We start from the raw sequence: 24,214 nt of genomic DNA, 5'->3' as shown, positions 1-24,214 counted from the left end.
CTTCAGCTTCAGCATCTGTGCTTCCAATGAAGCACATGTTCAGGACTGATTTCCTTCAGGATTGAATGGTTTGATCTCCTCGCAGTCCAAGGGACTCTCAAGAGTCTTCTCCAACACCATAGTTTGAAGGCATCAGTTCTTCGACTCTCAGCCTTCTCTAGGGTCCAAATCTCACATCCATACATGACACTACTGGAGAAACCATAGCTCTGACCAGCTGGACCTTTGTCAGGAAACTAATGTTTCTGCTTTTTAACATGCTATATAGGTTGGTCATAGCTTTTCTTCCAAGGAGTAAGTGTCTTTTAATTACATGGCTGCAGTCAACATCTGCAGTGATTTTGGACCCCAAAAAACTCTCTCACTGTTTCCATTGTTTCCCCATTTATTTGCCATGAAGTGATGGGACTGGATGCCATGATCTTAGTTTTCTGAATGTTGAGTTTTAAGCCAACTTTTTCACCCTCCTCCTTCACTTTCATCAAGAGGCTCTTTAGTTCTTCTTCACTTTCTGCCATAAGGGTGGTGTCATCTGCATATCTGAAGTTATTGATATTTCTCCCAGCAATCTTGATGCCAGCTTATGCTTCATCAAGCCTGGCATTTCTCATGAGATACTCTGCATATAAATTAAATAAGTAGCTTGACAATATACAGTCTTGATATACTCCATTCCCGATTTGGAACCAGTCTGTTGTTCCATGTCCAGTTTTAACTGTTGCTTCTTGACCTGCATACAGATTTCTTAGTAGGCAGGTCAGGCAGTCTGGTATTCCCAGCTCTTTCAGAATTTTCCAGTTTGTTGTGATCCACATAGTCAAAGGCTTTGGCATAGTCAATAAAGCAAAACTAGATGTTTTTCTGGAACTCTCTTGCTTTTTCAATGACCCAACAGATGTTGGCAATTTGATCTCTGCTTCCTCTGCCTTTTCTAAATCCAGCTTGAACATCTGGAAGTTCACGGTTCACATGCTGTTAAAGCCTTGCTTGGAGAATTTTGAACATTACTTTGCTAGCGTGTGAGATGAGTGCAACTGTACGGCAGTCTGAGCATTCTTTGGCATTGCCTTTCTTTGGGACCGGAATGAAAATTGACCTTTTCCAGTCCTGTGGCCACTGCTGAGTTTTCCAAATTTGCTGGCATATTGAGTATAGCACTTTTACAGCATCATCTTTTAGGATTTGAAATAGCTCAACTGGAATTCCATCACCACCACTAGCTTTGTTTGTAGTGATGCTTCCTAAGACCCACTTGACTTCGCATTCCAGTATGTCTGGCTCTAGGTGAGTGATCACACCATCGTGGTTATCTGGGTCATAAAGATCTTTTTTGTACAGTTCTTCTTGTATTCTTGCTACCTCTTCTTAATATCTTCTGCTTCTGTTAGAGCCATACCATTTCTGTCCTTTATTGTGCCCATCTTTGCATGAAATGTTCCCTTGGTATCTCTAATTTTCTTGAAGAAATCTCTAGTCTTTTCCATTCTATTGTTTTCCTCTACTTCTTAGCAGTGATCACTGAGGAAGGTTTTCTTATCTCTCCTTGCTATTCTTTGGAACTCTGCATTCAAATGGGTATATCTTTCCTTTTCTCCTTTGCCTTTTCCTTCTTTTCTTTTCTCAGTTATCTGTAAGGCCTCCTGAGACAACCGTTTTGCCTTTTTGCATTGCTTTTTCTTGTAGATGATCTTGATCACTGCCTCCTGTACAATGTCATGAACCTCCATCCATAGTTTTTCAGGCACTCTGTCTTCAGATCTAATCCCTTGAATCTATTTGTCACTTCCACTGTATAATCATAACAGATTTGATTTAGGTCATACCTGAATGGCCTAGTAGTTTTCCCTACTTTTTTCAATGTAAGTCTGAATTTGCAATAAGGAGTTCATGATCATATGTTTCATGGGGAAACATATATTACCATATGTAAAACAGATAGCCAATGAGAATTTTCTGTATGACTTAGGGAGCTCAAACCCAAGATCCATAACAATCTAGAGGGGTGGGATTGAGAGGGAAGTGCAAGTTATGTTCAGATTGGAGGGGACATGGATAAACCTATAGCTGATTCATGTTGATGTTTGCTAGAAACAAATGCAATACTGTATAGCAATTATCCTTCAATAAAAAATAAATAAAATTTTAAAAAAGAACATGAGAATTATTTGGCATATCTGTTCATTTTATAGGTAATAAAGAAAAAAAATTGACCCAAACTGATTTAATGACCATCAGACTCCAACAGAAAGCCAGATATAAGAAACATGTCACGCATATAGTCTTTTGGACTCTGTGGGAGAGGGCAAGGGTGGGATGATTTCTGAGAATAGCATTGAAACATGTATATTATCATATGTGAAATGAATCACCAGTCCAGGTTCAATGTATCAGACAGGGTGCTCGGGACTGGTGCACTGGGATGACCCAGAGGGATGGGATGGGGAGGGAGGTGGGGGGGAGGTTCAGGATGGGGAACACATGTACACCCATGGCTGAATGATGTCAATGTATGGCAAAAAAACTGTACAATATTGTAAACTAATTAGCCTCCAATTAAAATAAATAAATTTATATTAAAAAATAAAAATGCTTAAACAAATTAAAAAAAAAAGAAACATGTCACATCCTGAGTCCAGTGCTGTTTCCTTTATAATGTTTCTCATTTGTTTTGTTTATAGTAATGATATTTAATTATACAATTAAAAATTCTACAGACTAAAATAGTAGTTTCATTTCTTCATCTGAAATACACATTCTTGTTTCTAAATTGGTTAATCTGTTTTTACAAGAATTCTATTTCTTTTTTTCTTTACACATCAGTATAAAAATTGTAAAGAGCCCCTTGAAATATTTTATTTCCCAGAATTCTTTGATGTTCTAATTTGACTTCCTACCAGTACCACATGTTTTCAGTAAGTTTCCATTATTTCAGTAACAAATTCTAAGATTAATGACTGTAAAAAATGAATATCTTTAAGACAGTTTGTCTTTAATATGCAGAAATAAAATATAAGTTAAAAATGGTGTCACATTCTAATGCCTTTTAGAGCAGTCATTTCATATTACCAGTTCAACCTCTTTTTTCCTAATATGCAAGACAGATATGGTAGATATATCCCCATTGATACATGCAAGATTATCCAAAATTCACAAAGTTGTAGATTTATTCTTCTCTCATCAACTTAAGGAAGCACATAAGATATAAGTGAGTGGGAGTGATATTGATAAATATCAACTTTAATTCCTTTCATTTTATTGAAGAAAAATTATTATACCCATACCTAAGTACCTTTAGTTACAAAAGAAAAAATCAACATACTACACAATTATGTATTCCCAGGATATTTTGGTATGTATACAGATAATTATCATCTAAAATGATAGCAATTTGAATGGAGAAATAGAAAAGATGACAATAAAATTAGGTTATGGTCAAACACCTAAGTATTTACCTTGTTGTTTTTGATTCACTAAGTCATGTCCAGCTCTTTGCGACCCCATGAATCATAGCCCGCCAGGCTCCTCTGTCCATGGGATTTCCCAGGCAAGAATACTGGCGTGGGTTGCCATTCCCGTCTCCAGGGACCTTCCCAACTCTGGGATTGAACCTGGACCTCCTGCTTGGCACGGGAATTCTTTACCACCGAGCCACCGGAGTTAACTAGTAAGTAACAAAGGAGAAAGTCTTGCACTTGGCCAAGATGGAGCAACTAGTACCCAGCTTCCCCACACACTGTAGACAATCTTCCAAGTGGACAGTCTGTATATGAAACTGTTTTAGGTGTTGTGAGTCCACCAGTGCGGAACTGTGACCATTGTGAGTAAGGAAACACAGGAGATGAGCCCTGTGTGTGACCCAGGTTTGGTCCAGGGAAACTTCATGGACCATACTGTAGAAAGGGAGACTCTAAGCAGAACATGGCAGTTTAGCGAGGGTGAAAAGGCAAAGACAGGATAAGTTCAGGGCAAGAATTCATGAAGTCTAGGAGACAGTGTCTGTTACAAGGTTGTTAAGTAAATAGAGATATTAGATGTCATACACTATTGGGAGATAGTCTAACTCTAGCCAAGCAAGAATACAGAAATCTCACAAAGTACTTCTCATATTCAATTGAGAATTCTAGAAGATTATGTTTAAGAAGAAAGGCTCAAAACCAGTGTAAGCAGCACACACTAGGACGAAATAAAAAATCAAAGTAGATCAGTTCTCATGAATAGCCCAAATGTATCTGGATCAAAAGTATTTTTCATATTTAGTCGACAAGGAAATGTAAATTAAAGCCCTGGGTAAAAATGCCTCTTAACTCACTAGAAGAGCCAAATTTAAAATGCCTATCAAAATCAAATGCTGGAAAGGATGTAGGGCAACTAAAATTCTCATGCATTGCCAGCAGGAATATGAAAAACTACTTTGGAAAACCACTTGGCGTTTTCTATAAAATAAACATGCACCTACCCTCTGACTCAGCTATCCCACTCCTATGTATGTATCAAAAAAATCATAAAGACCAGAGCAGAAATAAAGGAATCAATAGTAAAAGTTAATAAAACTAAAAGCTGGCTGTTTGAGAAGATAAAATTGACAAATGATTAGCCAGGCTCATGGAGAAAACAAAGGGCAAAAATAAATCAAATCAACAAAATTAGAAATGAAAAAGGAGAGGTAACAACAGACAACACAGAAATACAAAGGATCATAAGAGACTATTACAAGCAACTACATGCTAATAAAATGGACAATCTGGAGAAAAGGGATACATTCTTAGAAAAATTCAACCTTCCAAGACTGAACCAGGAAGAAATAGAAATTAAGAACAAGCCAATTACAAACACTGAAATTGAAACTGTGATAAAAATCTCCCAAAAAACAAAAGCCCAATACCAGACAACTTCACAAGGGAATTCAATTAACATTTAGAGAAGAGCTAATGCCTATCCTTCTGAAACTCTTCCAAAAAATAGCAGAGGAAGGAATGTTTCCAAACTCATTCTATGAGGCCACCATCACCCTGATACCAAAACCAGACAAAGATATCACAAATAAAGAAAATTTCAGGCCACTATCACTGATTAACATAGATACAAAAACTTTCAACAAAATTTTAGCAAACAGAATTCAACAGCATATTAAAAAGATTATACACTGTGATCAAGTCGGGTTTATCCAAGGGATGCAAGGATTCTTCAATATATGCAAATCAATCAATGTGATACACCATATTAACAAATTGAAAGATAAAAACCATATTATAATCTCAAAAGATGCAGAAAAATGCTTCAACAAAATTTAGCACCCATTTATGATAAAAACTCTTCAAAAAAATGGGCACAGAAGAACCTACCTTAACATAATAAAGGCCATATACAACAAATCCACTGCGAACATTGTTCTCAATGGTGAAAAACTGAAAGCATTCTCCCTAAGATCAGGAACAAGACAAGGGTGCCCACGCTCACCACTATTATTAAATATAGTTTTGGAAGTCCTCGCTACAGCAATCAGAGAAGAAAAAGAAATAAAGGGAATCCAGATTGGAAAGGAATAAGGAAAACTCTCACGATTTGCAGATGACATGATACTTACTGCACATAGAAAACCCTATCACAATATTAGCAGAGCTAATGAGGGAATTTAGTAAAGTCATAGGATACAAAATCAATACACAGCAAACAATGAAAAATCATAAAGAGAAATTAAGAGACCAATCCCATTTACCATTGAAACAAAAAGAATAAAACATTCAGGAATAAACCTACCTGAGGGGACAAAAGAGCTGAATACAGAAAAATACAAGGCACAGATGAAAGAAATCAAAGAAGACATAAGCAGATAGAGGGATATTCCATGCTTCTGGGTTGGAAGAATCAATATTGTGAAAATGACTATACTACCAGATGAAATCTACAGATTCAATGCAATCCCTATCAAATTACCAATGGCATTTTTCACAGAAGTAGAACAGAAAATTACACAATTCATATGGAAACACAAAGACCCAAATAACCAAAGCAATTGTGAGAAAGAAGAATGGAGCTGGATAAATCAACTTACCATATTTCAGACTACAAAGCTACAGTCATCCAGAAAGTATGGGACTGTCACAAAAATATAAATATAGACCAGTGGAACAAGTGGAAAGCCCAGAGATAAACCCACACACCCACCTATGGGCACCTTATCTTTAACAAACGAGGTAATACACAATGGAGAAATGATAGTCTCTTCAATAAATGGTGCTGGAAGATCTGGACAACTACATGTAAGAGAATGAAAGTAGAACACTTCCTAACACCACAGACAAAGATAAACTCAAAATGGATTAAAGACCTAAATATAAGAAAAGAAACTATAAAACTCTTAGAAGAAAACATATGCAGAACACTATATGACATAAACTGTAGCAAGAGCCTCTGTGACTTTCCTCCTAGAATAATGGAAATAAAAGCAAAAATAAACAAGTGGGACCTAATTAAACTTAAAAGCTTTTGCACAGCAAAGGAAATTATAAGCAAGGTGAAAAGACAACCCTCAGAATGGGAGAAAATCATAGCAAATGAAACAACTGACAAAGAATTAATTTCCAAAATATACAAGCAGCTCACACAACTCAATACCAGAAAAACAAAGAACCCAGTCAAAAAGTGGGAAAAATACCTAAACAGACATTTCTCCAAAGAAGACATACAGATGGCTAACAAACACATGAAAAGAAGCTCAACATCACTCATTATTAGACATAAAAATCAAAACTACAAGATATCACCTTACACCAGTCAGAATGACCATCTTCAAAAAATCCACAAACAACAAACAATGGAGAGGGTGTGGAAAAAAGGGAACCCTCTTGCACAGATGGTGTGGATGTAAACTGATACAGCCACTATGGAAGATGGTACGGAGATTCCTTAAAAAACTAGGAATAAAACTACCAAATGACCCAGCCATACCACTTCTAGGCATAAACCCTGAGGAAACCAAAATTCACAAGGACACACATACCCCAATGTTCACTGCAGCACTATTCACAATAGCTAGGGCATGGAAGCAACCTAGATGTCCAGCATCAGATGAATGGATAAAGAACTGTGGTACATATATACAATGGAATACTACTCAGTCATTAAAAGGACCACATTTGAGTCAGTTCTAATGATGTGGATGAATCTCAAACCTGTTATAGAGTGAAGTAAGTCAGAAAGAGATAAACAAGTACGGTATATTAACTCATATAGGAGCAATCTAGAAAGATGGTACTGAAGAATCTGTTTGCAGAGCAGCAGTGGAGACGCAGACGTAGAGAACAGCCTTATGGACACAGGCCGGGGAGGGTGGAGGAAGGAGAGGGTGAAACGAATAGAGAGGAGCATGCAGGCATATACACCACCATATGTGAAACGGATAGCCAACGGTAATTTCCTGTGTGACTCAGGGGCTCTGTAACAACCTAGAGGGACAGAAAAGGGTGGGAGGGGGGTTCAAGAGTGACTGGACATATGCACATCTATGGCTAATTCATGTAGATGTATAGCAGAGATTAAACCAATATTGCAAAGCACTTATCCTTCGATTAAAGTAAATCATTGTTTTAAAAAAAGAAAAAATAAGAAAGACAAATGAAAACATGTGTCCCCAAAAGTCTTCTATTATGCAAGTGAAATAATTCAGATAGAGAAAGACAAATATTGCATAATTTCACTCATTTGTGAAATATTTTAAAAAACTAATAAATAAGGACCTATTGTATAACATAGGGAACTCTACTCAATATTCTGTAATGGACTATCTGGGAAAATAATCTAAAAACGGTGGATATATGTATAAACGACTCACTTTGCTGCATAGCAGAAACTAACATAACATTGTAAGTCAACTGTATTCCAATAGAAATTATTTAAAGGGAAAAAATGGAGGATTTAAGTTACCCAGTGGTACAAAATTTAAAAAGCAAAAATATAAAATGCAGTCAAAAAAATAAGGAAAACAAGTCAAAATAAACAAAAATATAGAGAATGAGAACACAATAGTGGTTACCACAAGGGAAGGAATGAAGACAAGTGGAGGAGAGTGAAATGGGTAAAGGAAATCAGCTGTAAGATGAGAAATTGAAAATAAATTTTTAGTGGTGAGCACACTGCAGAAAATACGGAAGAAGAAACATACTATACACATGAAACTCACAACATAGTGAATTGTTACCTCCATTAAAGATAAATATTTTTTCAATTGAAAAACTAATTTAATTAAATAATACAGTAGGGGTATGTGTGGAAAATAGGTATAAATAAAATAAAATGGTATATTTGCTAATAATTGTTTTACTCAGCCATTAAAAAGAACACACTTGACTCAGTTCTAATGAGGTGGATGAAACTGGAGCCTATTATACAGAGTGAAGTAAGTCAGAATGAAAAACACCAATACAGTATACTAACACATATATATGGAATTTAGAAAGATGGTAACGATGACCCTATATGCAAGACAGCAAAAGAGACACAGAGGTATAGAACAGTTTTTTGGACTCTGGGAGAAGGCGAGTGTGGGATGATTTGAGAGAACAGCATTGAAACATGTATAATATCATATATGAAACAGATCGCCAGTCCAGGTTGGATGCATGAGACAGGGCGCTTGGGGCTGGTGCACTGGGATGACCCGGAGGGATGGGAAGGGGAGAGAGGTGGGAGGGAGGGTCAGGATGGGAAACACATATAAACCTATAGCTGATTCATGGCAATGTATGGCAAAACCCACTACAATATTGTAAAGTAATTAGCCTCCAATTAAATAAATTTTAAAAAAAGAAAAAAATAATTGTTTTATAAAATAAAAATGTAAAACATGTAAAAAAAGAAAACAACAGACACATGAAACAACACAATCTTAAAACCTTACACTGAGCAAAAGAAACTAGAAATAAATGAGTATAAACTGTATGATTCCATATTTATGAAGTTCAAAAATAGACAAAATTAGTCTGATATAGAAATCATTACTTTTCTCATCCATGGATATAGGACTCATTTGGGAAGTAAACACAAGGGGACTTTCTGAGACAGAGGAGATATTCTATATCTTGATGCAATATTCATGATATAGTCATTTATTACAACTCACCAATATGAACGTGTAAGATCTACTCATCTCAATGTATGTTCTTTTCGCCTTAATTTTAATATGGATAATTTAAGAGGATTATAGAGAAAATTCTCATTAGTCCAAGAGGTCCTAAAGGAACCTAATTAGTTTTTTAAGTACGATTCTGTTTTACTACTAGACCAAAATTAGATTGAAAGCAAATTAATAGGAAACAAGTTAATTGAGATGGAGAATGACTTCCTTAAGGAAAATACTGAGATCTCAGAAGACAGATTACACATATAGGAGAGGAAAAATAAGACCTTGAGTCCAGAAGAAAAAGAGAAATATAGCCAATCCTTTTTTATAAAGGAGGAAAAGAAACACTAGAGGATAGACATATAGGAGAAAGAAATGCTCACAATCTAAAAATTCCAAAGCTGAGGTGAGATGATCATGAAGGTAAAAGGCATACTTACAGTTCTTACTCAGATCTTGGTGTGTAGTTTATGAAAAAATCAGCAGTAGCTTTGGCTCAGAAATCTACTGAAGATGATTCACCAGTTGAAAGATAAAATAGAGCAAAGAGGGAAAAGCCTTTTTTAAGGAAAGAAGTTTATATACATAAACAGTTATATAGCAAGAGGCAGTGATAACAGCCATCAGTTCAGCTCAGTTGCTCAGTCATGTCCAACTCTTTGCGACCCCGTGGACTGCAGCACGCCAGGCCTCCCTGTCCATCATCAACAGATGATATTTACTCAAACTCATGTCCATTGAGTTGGTGATGCCATCCAACCACCTCATCATCTATCATCCCCTTCTCCTCCTGCCCTCAATCATTCCCAGCATCAGGGTCTTTTCAAATGAGTCAGTTCTTTGCATCAGGTGGCCAAAGTATTGGGGTTCCAGCTTCAACATGAGTCCTTCCAATGAACACTCAGGACTGATCTCCTGTAGGATGGACTGGTTGGATCTCCTTGCAGTCCAAGGGACTCTCAAAAGTCTTCTCCATCACCACAGTTCAAAAGCATCAATTCTTCAGTGCTCAGCCTTCTTCACAGTCCAACTCTCACATCCATACATGACCACTGGAAAAACCATAGCCTTGACTAGACAGACCTTTGTTGGCAAAGTAATGTCTCTGCTTTTTAATATGCTGTCTAGGCTGGATAACAGCCATTATAACATGACAAAGGCAACTTGCACAGGCTATCTGGTCACTAGACAGAGTCCACATCTGTTGGCTACTTTGGGGTATCAATAATACAAAGTTGAAAGAGGCAGTGAAAACAAAAGGTTCTGAAAATGCTATTTAGAAAAGAAAGACCTTCAGTAAGACCTAATGGACTAGAGGCTTGCACTATTACACATACATAAATGTCTCAAATGCCCCTGAGAGAAGAGGTAATTTTTACCTCACATGTGGTAAATGCACAGTGTCTGAATTCCCCAGACACTTAGTGAACCTGAAGCCAAGAAGATCTTCTCCACTTTCTTTCCCTGTGTGTGTACATGCTCAGTAACTCTTTAGGGTCTACTCTTTGAGACCTCATGGACTATAGCCTGCCAGGCTCTTCTGTCCCTGGAATTTTCCAGGCAAGAATACTGAAGCATGTTGTCATTTCCTATTTCAGGAGATCTTGCTGACCTGGGGATCAAACCCACTCCCTTGGACACAATTAAATTCCTAAGATTTGCGGTCAATAGAAATGCATCAGCTCTGTCTTGCTTTCTTCGCAGCAACTGGTAAGATTGGTCTCATGGCCCATACTAATTCTAAGAGCAGTCATATAATTCTCCCAGAAGTCTCAACAGTCAGGACACAGAATTAATTCTAGCCAATGGAACATTTTTGCAATGCCTAGGAGCACAGAATGTGGGAAGTATCTGTGGTAAATAGATTAGCATCTAAAGTCAGAGGGCCTGGGTTAGCATCCTGGCTCCATCACTGAACAACCAAGCAACGTTGGGACAAATTGCTGAATTCCCACATGTCTCCATTTCTCTTCTTTAAAACACGGATAATAATAACTATTATGTACAATTGTCAAAAGGATTCAAAGAAATAATACCTTCGGGCATTTACCATGGATCCAGGCCCATAAGAAGCATTCAACAAATGTTGGATACAACAACTTAACTGCCGTCTGGATGCAAAAGTCTCTACCCCCAGAGCTGAGATGGATGATAAGTATTGTGTTAACTTGTTCTGAGCTTTCAACCTTGACTTCACTTCTCAAAGTGAGAAATATTAACCCATTTTGTTTTTAAATTCAATAACAGGAAGATCTTTCTGATTTACTTCTATGACTTTGAAGAGAACTCAGCTAATAAAATAGAATGACTTGAGAGAACATATTTTTCTCAAATTCAATTTAAATCCATTTTATTAGAAAAAATAATAGCAGCCAGCATTTGTGTAACTGGCAATTGCTATGCATTTGATGTGAATTATCACACTCAATCACACTCAACTAAAGAAGACAAATTCTCTCAGTAACTGCATTTTATAGATGAGGACATCTTTTGCTGAAAGGGATTACAAAACAAATCTCTAGGGCACAGATTACCAAGTATCTGACCAGAGTATAAACTGAATCCATCTGACTCCATGTAAACTTGAGTAAACTACTTTAACTGGTCTATGCCTCAAGTCTTTCCATCTGCAAAACAGGAATAATTATAATCTCTTCATCACAGAATTTTTCTCAAGGGGTGAGTTAGTATATGCAAACTATTAGAATAGTGTCCGGCACTGTGTTATAATTGCGGTAATTTTGCCAAGTTGAGAGCATCTTTGATGAAGAGTTTTCACAGATCCTTATTTCTACTACAGAATTAACCTGCCAGAAATGGTAGTGATGATATGGGAAGATTCCCATCTTATCTAACTTTATTAATGGTCACACTGCTGCTGCTGCTGCTGCTGCTGAGTCACTTCAGTCGTGTCCGACTCTGTGCGACCCCATAGACGGAAGCCCACCAGGCTCCCCCGTCCCAGGGGTTCTCCAGGCAAGAACACTGGAGTGGTTGCCGTTTCCTTCTCCAATGCATGAAAGTGAAAAGTGAAAGTCAAGTCACTCAGTCGTCTCTGACTCTTAGCGACCCCTTGGACTGCAGCCTACCAGGCTCCTCCATAATGGTCACACAACAAGTTAGCAAAATAGAGTTTACATTCATCAGAAGCCAACTGCTGTGGAGAATGAAAATCAGAACTCATCTGTCAGTGTATGTAAGAGTCCTCAAAAACCTGGTAGCAGCTCGGAAAGATGGGGGAAAAGGCATATTTTCAACAGACTGGAATTTGAACCAAAGAAATTTAGGTTTAAGAGTGATGTGGCCTGAGGACATCTGGGTCATAAATATTTTACAACAATTTAATCAGTCTTACTAATGAAGAATCCATCCATCTACTGTATATAAGCTTATTGCCAGAGTATGCCAGTCATCCAAGATGAAGAATTAAGAAACACAGCCCCAAATAACAGCAGAGCATAACTCAACTCATACCAAGAACAACTTGGTATATGTAGCCCAAAAAGCCAGGAGCATTGCTTAATAGGATTATGTTTAACCTAAAAGGACACCACTAGAGACAATGTCAAACATCGAATAGCCTGAAGTGGCAATGAAATTATTCAACTCCTAGACTAAAGGAGCTCTTAATCAGGGCCCCTTGAACACTGAAGTAATTTAATAAGTTTAAATTTTTTCACTTGGATAGATCCAGATTTGTGTTACAGATGTTACCCCACCCAAATCTCCTGTACAGGTTCATCAAACATGCCTAAGCAATCTGTGGAAATTTAAAATGAAACAAATTCCAAAGCTTCAATCTGAAAAGAGAAATGTGTCAGATAGAAAGGCTTACCAAAGTAAAAGCCTGTGAGTGTGCTGATTTTAGACAAAATAAAAACATTACTAATTTCAAATATTATTGAATTTTGTACCATTTTAATGGATTGTAACATTTTAAGATAAAGGTGTTAAGTATATATATTTGAGACACAACTATAAAAAATAATACATTCAAAATTAGTAAATTCAACTGGATCCAATAGAGATGCACACACAATAAGAAATATACAAAGTATCAATGAAAATGCAACAAGTTAGTCCTCCTGCAAAAGAGAGAACAGATTTTTAGGGGGCCAGAAGTTCTGCACAAGCCGTCTCTGCACTTAAGCTGCAGAACAACAATAATTCATATCTATATTGCAGAACTGAAATAGGATTATCAATATCTATATAAAGGAACTCATCTCACTTCCAAAATAGAGAACACTAAACAGGACAATTAGCTGATTAATTATTCATCAGCATTATCAAGGAATGCTCTTACGAAGTATGAAATACATTGAGCAGTTGCCCACATTTCCTCACTTTCACAAGTGCATTTGCTAAGTGCCTATTAAATGAATGTAACTAATCATGGTATATGTGTATAAATTATACATAATGTATCAAGATTCAAAGCACCACTCCATTCAACTGCTAACATCCAGCAGGTGGTCTGAAGAACATTTTAAAACAATGAATCTACTAAGCAACCTCTATCAGCAGCTAAATAACCTTCAGCAAGAATCTTAATTACGTACAGGTGCAGATGACTTTACCCATAATACAGTTGAATGTCCACAGCTAAGGTATTTTAGGTATGTGTAATTTTGGAGCTGAACATGGAAGGAAAGAAAAGCACCCTTTACAGAACCAAGTCTCTGAGATAAAATAACTTACCCCACATCATCAATGACCATAATAGCTAGACTTTTAACCTAGTTCAGTGGACACCAAAGTCCACACTTTGTCTACCTCCTATTTCTCTACTGTATACAACCCATTCTATCTACTTTGAAACATGCCTCCTCTTTAATCTTGATTCACTTCTCCCTCTGACTGACCTGTTCAAACCTTCTACATGCTAGTTACTCCCAGTAACTATTTTTTAAAAGTACAGCTATGGGGCTTCCAGATTCATCATGGTATAATACAAAAATATATAACCCTCCTTTCCTCTCAAAAAATCACCAATAAATCAGACCTAAGACAGAAATCCATCTTTGAAAAAAATCCTAGATGTCCTCTGTGATCACAAACAACAAAGCATGAAAAAGAGGGGATGAATATGAGAAAGAGGTAAAATTACTAGGCATAGAGGATGAAGAGCAAGCCCAGATCCCTCAAGTGGATATTTCAGTGGATTCAACTTTACAGGTTTCCGTGTTTCCTGATCTATAAGATGGGAATGGTAATAGCACATAACACTGCATTGTAGTAAGAATGACATGAGAAAGGAATGTGGTGTGGAGCACAGAAATAGAAAATCTCACTGAAGCAATCCACTGAGTACATCCAGGCAGATGGAAACACAGACCTGAACTTCGCGAGGACTGGTAGGGCTATTGGTATAGATTTGGGACCCGCTGACCCCACTGGGAGGGTTGAAGCTGTGTGCATGAAATATGTGGAGGAGAGAAGAGGTACGGCAGATGGGACAAGTAAGCACTTAAGAAATCAAAGTTACTACAACAATGTTTATAACTACAATAATAATAATTTTAAAATAAGCACTGGGCTAACCACCTTACATTCATTCCTCCTTTATCTGTCAAAAGCCACATTTGGTAGAGACTATCATTCTGATTCTATTGAAAAGAAAGCTGAAAATTAACACAATAACTTTTTATAGCCACTGATATCTTTCTAAGCTATAACTAGAATGTATGATTATGTGCCACTTGGTATGTGCTAGGCTATATTGTGCTGCCAGAGATAGAAAGTGTCAGACAGTCAATTGGCCAAGCAAATGCAAGGGATGAATATAGTAAAGTGCAGATGGACAACAGCTCAGTAAAGCCTGGAAAGTGAAGGGAGGGAGTATCTTCAGGTGAGAAAGATTTGAGCATGTCCAGATTCCTTTGAGTGTATGGTGATGACCTCTTCTCCAGGAAAAGGACTTTAATAAATGACTGTGCATGTAGTATACATAAAGGAGCTAGACAAAGAGAGCTAGGGGGTGGGTGGGGGGCAGAGCTATGTAGATAAAGGTGGGCTAGATAGAGACTGGATGGGTGGAATTCACCAGAACAAACTAGGAAACATTATTTGTTTAGAAGTCAAGTCAATGTCAAATGAATCAGCTTTAAGAATAAGTCCTAAAAGTAAATCTGCTTCTATAGGGCTAAGTTTGAATCATTCTATGGATTTCTAGAGTACTCAAAGATTAATGTTGTTCAGAATCTTAGCATGCCAGAAGAGGTTGTCAATTAATACACCTACATCAAAACAACAGACTATTATTCTCTCTCCAGACGTGAGTTGTACAAAAAGCACTGATCATAAGATGGACAAATTTGGAGGGGTATAGCTTTATCGCAAATATGTATCACAAATATGGAGAAATATTCTGTATCAGCCACAATGAGAAACCAAACCAAAGTCTTTTCTTTCTTTTCCTTGAAGCAGAAATGCTTCCCCTTCTAAGTTCAATAGATGTATTCATTTATTTTCTTCACTATTCATCTAGCCTGCTTTCACGGAAGGATCAGTTATTCACAAATTGTTCTCAAAAGATTCAGATGTTGGGTCAAATATAAAAGATTCCTTAAAGAAGTTTTTTTCAAACATAGCTAAAGTGCCATAATCATGAATCACCTTGTCTCTTGAAATGTAGAACTACTGATTCAAACATTTTGTAATGTAAGTGGAGGCTGTGTGAAAAATGGCTGGCTATCCACCAAAAATTGGAGCTTCCCTGTCAGAGAGAAGCAAGACCTAAATACCAACTATATGATTCACCTCCTTTGTCCTAAGGTATAGTCACAGGAGTAGAATTCACAAACAATGAGCAACAGTGATGTATGAACTTCTGGGGCCAAAGTTTTTAAGAAAATGGTAGTAAATTCTCAGGGGGAGTCCACCAGCTATAAACATTGCATTTGACAGATTTATAAGTGAGAAATAATGTTTGATTCTGCTAAGCCACAGAAATTTTGTTTTCAATGCTTTTGCTATTTCACCAGTATCATGAGTATTTTTTTTTTAAGTTATGCTACTTGGTTTTGGTTTTTCTTTTTAAGAAAAAGGTTTCAACTGCTATGAGCAGAATTTTTACAAATATCTCAAAGCAGGAACTTTCTGGATGTTCAGTTCAGTTGCTCAGCCGTGTCCAACTCTTTGCGACCGCGAGGACTGCAGCACCCCAGGCCTCCCTGTCCATCACCAACTCCCAGAGTTTACTCAAACTCATGTCCATGGAGTTGGTGATGCCATCCAACCATCTCATCCTCTGTCGTCCCCTTCTCCTCCTGCCTTCAATCTTTCCCAGCATCAGGGTCTTTTCCAATGAGTCAGTTCTTTGCATCAGGTGGCCAAAGTATTGGAGTTTCAGCTTTAGCATCAGTCCTTCCAATGAATATTCAGGACTGATCTCCTTTAGGATGGACTGGTTGGGTCTCCTTGAAGTCCAAGGGACTCTCAAGAGTCTTCTCCAACAAACATTTAAATATTCTTGTAGATGAATAAATATTTACTGATTATTAGTTATTGCTAAGCCCTGTCCCAAGCTATTTCCACTTATTATTACATATCTTCACAGGAATCTATACAGTAAGCACTATTATTATCATCTCCACTCAAAAATGGGCAAACAGAGAGAACAGACACTAAACAACATGTTCACAATCACCAAACACTTCTTTACCATCAAGCTTTAATACTCCTGTATACAAAAGCATAGTTCTGACACTGTCTACACAATACTTCCATTCAATATGGGGCAACAACAATAAATTTTTAGATTATTCAACAAAGCAATCATTTGCAATATGAAAATCAGACACACTTCTCCCTTCGGCTGCCCTGTTCAAATCTTCTACATTCTAGTTACTCCCAGTGACTCTACCTTTTAAAAGTACAGCTATGGGGCTAAAAAGCATTTTAAAATGGGAAATATGAATAATTTTTATTCTGAGAATTTTTCTAAACTTTAATCTCTGAGAAATAAATAGTCTCTGACAGCATTAATGTGTTTTTCTTTCCTTTAGACAGTACAGATTAAAAAAACTTTACTTTGAAAAAGGTCATTATGTAGTAACATAGGGGCTTCCCTCGTGACTCTGATGGTAAAGAATCTGCCTGCGAAGCGAGAGACCCGGGTTCCATCCCTGAGTCAGGAAGATAACACAGCAACTAAGGCCTTTCTGGCTAAGTAGATCAGCAGCCTCAAATGTTTCTCTGCAACTCAATTTAGATTTCTATCCTAGGAAGCCTGGTCTTCATAAGGAGATTTGAGAATACACCCTAGAATACACCTTTCTATTTGAGTAGAAATCACACTGTGCCTACTTGTTTGCTTCTTTAATTCTTGCTCCTACTTTATTTCCTGGATTATTTTTCTTATGATACTATTATTTCAATAAACCTGCTTCATTTGATAAAAGTCTACTTGGAGCCACTGAAGAGTCTTAAATCTCTTGTGCCATGCTTTGTATACCTGTAACCTTACTGTATTTTCAGAGTTATAAACATGAATTACCCATAGGGCACTGATTCTTAAACCTTTGCATGCATTTAAAAAAATCATCTAAGTTTATTAAAATATATATCAATAGGTTCCGCCTGAAACATTCTGATTTTAATTTAAAAATAAGGTTAATTTCACTGCAGGTGGTCAAACTCTGAGAAAAGGAGCTTGTACACTATTCTACCCTAGTTTAGTTTGCACTGAAGACCACAACCTGAAAAGTACTGTAAATTCTCATACCTGAAAACACTCTATAAATACTTGTAGGTAAATCTTTTTCCTTCAACATTTTCCTATTTTCATTAATAAGTAAAGAAAACAGATTAAATCCCTCCATAATCCTTATGTGCACTCTTGATCAAGTTTGATACAGAAAATGTAATCACTGAAATTGCTGGTTGTCAGTATGATAAAATATTGATGTAAGCTTACCACCTGTTTCTATGGATACAGCCACATATTTTTACATTTTCATTACAGGTCATGTGAACAGCCAACAGAAATATATAGATTTAATTCTATAAGGAACAAGAGAATTATAAGTAAGGAAATATTTCTTGTATTAATGAGAGAAATAAAGCTGAAATGTTTATTAGGGATATAATTAAATACAATCCTGGTCTAGTAGCAAACGTAATTTATACAAAAATACTATTTTAAGCTCATAGTCAACTAGAGAGCTATGAGTTCAAAATCATTAACTCGGTATAGGAAAGTTTAGGCAGACATACAATCTGAACTCCGTTAAGCTAGTTTGTATAGATATAGATAGATAGGTATGTGTATCTGTGTGTATATTTTAGTGAAAAATTTCCTTTCCATAAAATGAGATTTTTTTTCATATTCATAGTCCTTCAAGAAGTTAATTTGTTTCCAAAGAGTTCAGTCTAATCTAGATGATTCATTTTATTTCTGATTCAATAATTTAGATTCTATTATTCAGTCTCTGGGGAATGACAGTGCAAGCATAACTGAAGTTTAAAGCGCAGGAAGTTTTGTGCGCTCAGGGTTTGAATGAAGCGTGTGAACGCCTAAATAAAGCTTCAGACAGGTTATTTTAAAAATAGCTTTTTTACATCTGTGTTCAGAAGAAAAGCTGATCGACACATTTGGGAAAAGAAGAACTAAGAGAATATTGTTTATTCTTTCAAGAAAATCAGTTAAGTTCAGGCCCCAAACATGCATACCCAACTATGAAAAAAAAATGCCTACAGTTCATTGCACTGATTCTCCTTCTCAGAATGGCCATCATTTCATTCAAGCAAGAACATAAACTCAAGGGGCTTATCAAATAGTCATTCATGCAATATGAAGCCACAATATGTTCATTGAGAGAATTTCTGTTAACTATAGCTATTTCCATCACCTTACATTTCCAATGATAATATGGCATTCCAATGATACATTAATGATAATTATAGATTGATGTCTTAGGTAATTTCCCCCCTGAAATAATCATTAATATAGCAAGTGTGTTTGGCCAAAATATTGTTGAAATATATGTGTTCCAATTGTTACTGAGCCAAGTGAGCAGGTAATGTACTAGGAAAACAGGGAATATAAACTGCTAAGTGATTTAGTAAGTGATAAAGACAAGGTAATTGAGGAAGGTAAGTAATAATAAGGGCAGGACGGTATGCTTCCTCTAACAGTTGCAGTCACTCTCCTGAGATCTTGGTTTCATCTCATTTTGACTGTCAGAAGTTATACATAGTAACACTGTTATTTGCATACATGTCTCCTCTCTCAGATTATAAATTATTTAAAACAAGGGTAATCCCTCATTGATCTTTGCTCCCTCCTTGGTTTTTATAATGTATGTATTATAAAGAGCAATGTTGATTGAGTTTAATTAAACAAAAGTAAGATTGATTGTAGAGAGGAATTTCTGTAGTTCAAGATCTTAAAAGTGTAGATATCCCACAAATCGATCTAAAGGAAAGGATGGTGATGAAAGTGAGGGGCTGATTTTTCAAGTTAAATATGATTGCAAAGTTTGAGGGATCCTGAGAACAAGGTCTTAAAAGACTTGATTAATATTAAGAATTCTTAATTACTGAATAATCTTAATTACTAAAATAATACCCAATGTTGGAATAATATGGAAATATAATCTCATGATAAAAATGTGAAGTGAAGTCACTCAGTTGTGTCTGACTCTTTGCGACCCCATGGACTATACAGTCCATGGAATTCTCGAGGCCAGAATACTAGAGTAGGTAGACTTTTCCTTCTCCATCTTATGGTAATATGTGTTTAATTTATTAGCTCAATTGTGTCTCACTCTGTACAACCCCATGGACTACCCAGTCCATAGAATTCTCCAGACCAGAATACTGGAGTGGGTAGTCTTTCCCTTCTCCAGGGGATCCTCCCAATCCAGGATCGAACCCAGGTCTCCTGCATTGCAGGCGAATTCTTCACCAGCGGAGCCACAAGGGAAACCCAGGAATATTGGAGAGGGTAGCCTATCCCTTCTCCAGCGGATCTTCCCGACCCAGGAAATGAACCAGGTCTCCTGCATTGCAGGCAGATTCTTTACCAAGTGAGCTATCAGAGAAGCTGATATCCAATGTCCAAAGTTGGAATAATACAGAAATACAGAATATCTTATGATAATAAGTGTTTAATTTTTTAAAATAAGAATAAAATATAGATGCTGAAGGACAATAGTCATAAGAAGATGGAAAAGTGGCATGATCACATGGCATAGACCATAAAGAGAGACTAGTCAGTGACAGGGTCATACCAATGGGTCTGCAAGCAACAGCAGAGAACATGGAATTTACTGACTTCACCAATGATTCATAAGATTTGAAAATTCTTTAACGGCAGGACACAACAAATTGATGCACAAATAGAAGAGCTGTCAAACTCCTGCTACTTATACACCAAAGGAGAGAAGTCTGCCAATCAGAGCCCTGGAGAGCACTACATCCTGGAAGAGGGTAAGGGCAAGCTAGAGATGTAGAGGGCAGTTTACATAGGAGTCTAAGTTGTCTAGATTTCTAGGACTCCCTGTGCATTGACTAATTTGTATAATGTCAGTTTCCCAACTCAGGGGCATAGGAGCTATCCCCGGATATTGGTACCTCACCCTGGGACAATTAGCATGTGTGTACAGTGGGCTTGGAGTATGAAAGCCCAGTAAGAGAAGTGATTGGGGTGTGGACCTAATCAGCTAATCAAGAAGAAATTGGGCTTCCTGGTGGCTTAGATGGTAAAGAACCCACCTGCAATGAGGGAACCTGGGTTTGATTCCTAAGTTGGGATGATCCCCTGGAGGAGAGCATGGCAACCCACTCCAGTATTCTTGCCTGGAGAATCCCCATGGACAGAAGAGCCTGGCGGGCTACAGTTCATGTGGTCGCAAAGAGTCAGACATGGCTGAGAGGCTAAGCACAGCAAGAAGAACCGGTCAACCTCTAGCTAGGACTTGAAATGAAGTCAAAACCGCATTTAAAAAAAAGAAAAAGAAAATCTAAAACTTTTATTAAAATCTTGACTGCTAAGTTCAAGGAAATGGAGAGGGAGAAGCTTCCTTCCTTTCCAAATGAAAATTTATAGTTGCTCTTTATAGATCTTGTCAGAAGATCTGATCTCTTTAGAACTAAGGAGTTACATTAAGGGAGCATCTGGGAATATTTGATCAAAGTCTGTATCATCATGTATAAAACTTTAACAAATACTAAAAACATAGAATTCAACTTACCCCTTCAAGATATAGAAAAATATTCTTATAAGAAAATACTATAAATACTATAAAACATGACTATCAAGTTGTATAATTCCTAAATCTGGGTCCTCAACTTACCAACTGTAGAACTACTCTAAACAATTTCATGCTTAATTTCAAGCACATTGATCCTATGAGGGATGTATCCTTAAGATGTTACAGTGTACTCTGAAACAAATGCTCCTCTAATTCTGATTGACCTCTCAGAATGGTTTCTTTGCTCTATCACATACCTCCATACACACACACACACACACACACACACACACACACACACTCCAGACCCCTGTTAACATTTTTACTGGATAAATTATCTATTATATTTTTGATGATTTCTCTGAAAAGGAAGATTACACATTAAAATTATAAAAATTGTTATAGGATATTCTAAACCCATGAAGTTGATATGCATAAGAAAAATCATACACCCTGGTGTTGCTAATAAGAGACTTAATAATGACCCAAATGAACATCAGTGTGACCGAGTATAATATATTTTGTGTTCCAATATCTGATTCTTAAAAATGAAACTAGGATCAAAGAAAATTAAACAAATTAAACAGCAAGGAAGGTTTCATTCAAGACTACTGCAATAGGGTAGAGAAACAACTCAACTCCATTGAAACAACAGCAAGAAAGTTTTTAAGTACTAGGGTGAGCTATTAGAAAGGTAGTGGGGGAAGGACTTCTGTGGGGAGGGTGGTCAGTGTGATCAGGCCACCAGTGTATGCTAATTTGCACTTATCTAACTTATATACCCTCCCACAGAGCCAGGGAAATACAGATACTTTTTTTTTTTTTTATTAAATGTTTTTGGATTGTAGTTTCCCAGGTGGCGCTAGTGGTAAAATAACCTGCTTGCCAATGCAGGAGACTTGAGAGACGCAGGTTCAAACCCTGAGTCAGGAAGATGCCCTGGAGAAGGAAATAGAAACGCACTCCAGTATTCTTGCCTGGAGAATCCCAAGGACAGAGGAGCCTGGCAGGCTACAGTACACAGGATCGCAGAGTCAGACACGACGGAAGTGACTCATATGTACACGTATAGTTGCAATGTTGTTATTAGTTTTGGCCGTACAGCAAAGGGAATCAGCTACACACATCCCCTCTTTGTTTGGATTTCCTCCCCATTCAGGTCACCACACAGCGATGAGGAGAGTCTGCCATGTTGGACAGGAGGCTTTCAGTAGCATCTATTTTATACACAGCAGTGTATATATGTCAATCCCAACCTCCCAACTCACAGCCTCCGTCCCCTCCTGGTACCCATACATCTGTTCTCCATGTCTGTGTCTCTATTTCTGCTTTGCAAATAAGTTCATCTGTACCATTTTTCTACACTCCACACATAAGCAATATTATATATTTTTCTCTTTCTGACTTAACTTCACTCTGTGTGACAGGCTTGAGGTCTGTCCATGTCTCTGCAAGTGACAAAGGTTTGTTCTTTTTTATGACTAATACTCCACTGAATATACATGTACCACATCTTCTATTCCTCTTTTGATGGACATTTAGGTTGCTTCCATATCCTGGCTATGGTAAATAGTGCTGCAATAAACACTGGGATACATAAGACTACATTTCAAAGCAATGACTCCCAGGTCCTAGAGAAAGACATTCCTGGGTTGTTACACTGGCTAGAGGCTGACAGAAGACTTCAGTAAAGAATTTAGAATTCCAAGGTTTTCAAAGTAAATGCTCAAAGAAGAAGAAAGGGAGCTACTGTCAGAAAGAAATCTGTGAAAGGTTTACTCAAGCTGAGTGGAATATTAAGGACATTTTGGTCATTTGGAAGAGAAATTTTTCAATCCTTTCAAACTACATTATAAATTTCAATCACATGTTTACTTATCTGTGTAAACCAATGTCTCTTCATCATCAATTTATTTACACATTTACCCAGTATCTACTACATGACCTACATTTGATTTAGCTAGGGAGAGGTAAACTTTAATAAGGAGTTTAAAGTGTTAACAAAACAAAGAGGAAGGAGTGAATAAATTGCTTCAGAAGGGTAAGTAAACCATAGGTGCCTATGAATGTGTTCTTGTAAGTTAGGGTGTGTACTTAATAGACAATCATATTCCAGATGACTTCGTATAACACACACACACACAAAAAGCAAAATTAATCCTTTTGAGAAGTGGTTTTTCCCCCAGTTGTCTACCTTTTACTTCTACATTTTAAAATCAGATGTTTAAAAAAATAAATAAATAAAGTAAAATCAGATGTTTATTCAGGACACATTTATATTTTGATTTTTTAAATTTTATGGAATGTATCAATGTATATGAAAGTCATATTTTATGGGTACTAATTTTAGAAAAGATAATGTACATTGCTTGACTTTTTATTTAGTATTTTATTCTGTTTTTAATTTGGATTGTTGTTGCTGTTGAAAACCAACCCTAAACATTGGCCTCTTTGCTACTTGGCTATATGTCTTTTGTTCTATTTCTTTAAAAGGAATCAGTTTTACAACACATACTTTTCAATGTCTTTATTTTCCCACTCAACTCAAATAAGCTAAACCATAGATGAACTTGGTTTTGGTTTCTGATATTCTTAAGTCATTCCAGAAATGGAAATGTCACTTTGCAGTTTCACTTTAAAAGCTTCCTGTTGTTGACTAATATATACACATGTCAATAATCCATCGTTTAACAGTAAAAGCCAGGCTCCTGAAATACCAAGAAGGTTCTGGAGAGAGGACAATTACTCATCTTTGAAAGATGAAAGTAATCAAAGATGAGATCTTTGAAAGGGACTTTTATAGAAAGTGTTTTAAAACACATTTATTTCCATTAAATATTCCCACCGTTATAAGCAACAAATACACTGCAGAATAGTTATGGGGATGCAGAAAAGT

Source organism: Cervus canadensis, chromosome 25 (genome assembly GCF_019320065.1).
Source record: "Cervus canadensis isolate Bull #8, Minnesota chromosome 25, ASM1932006v1, whole genome shotgun sequence".
NCBI classification, from domain to species: domain Eukaryota; kingdom Metazoa; phylum Chordata; class Mammalia; order Artiodactyla; family Cervidae; genus Cervus; species Cervus canadensis.
The sequence above is the reverse complement of the archived record's forward strand: the minus strand, read 5'-3'. Positions refer to the sequence as shown.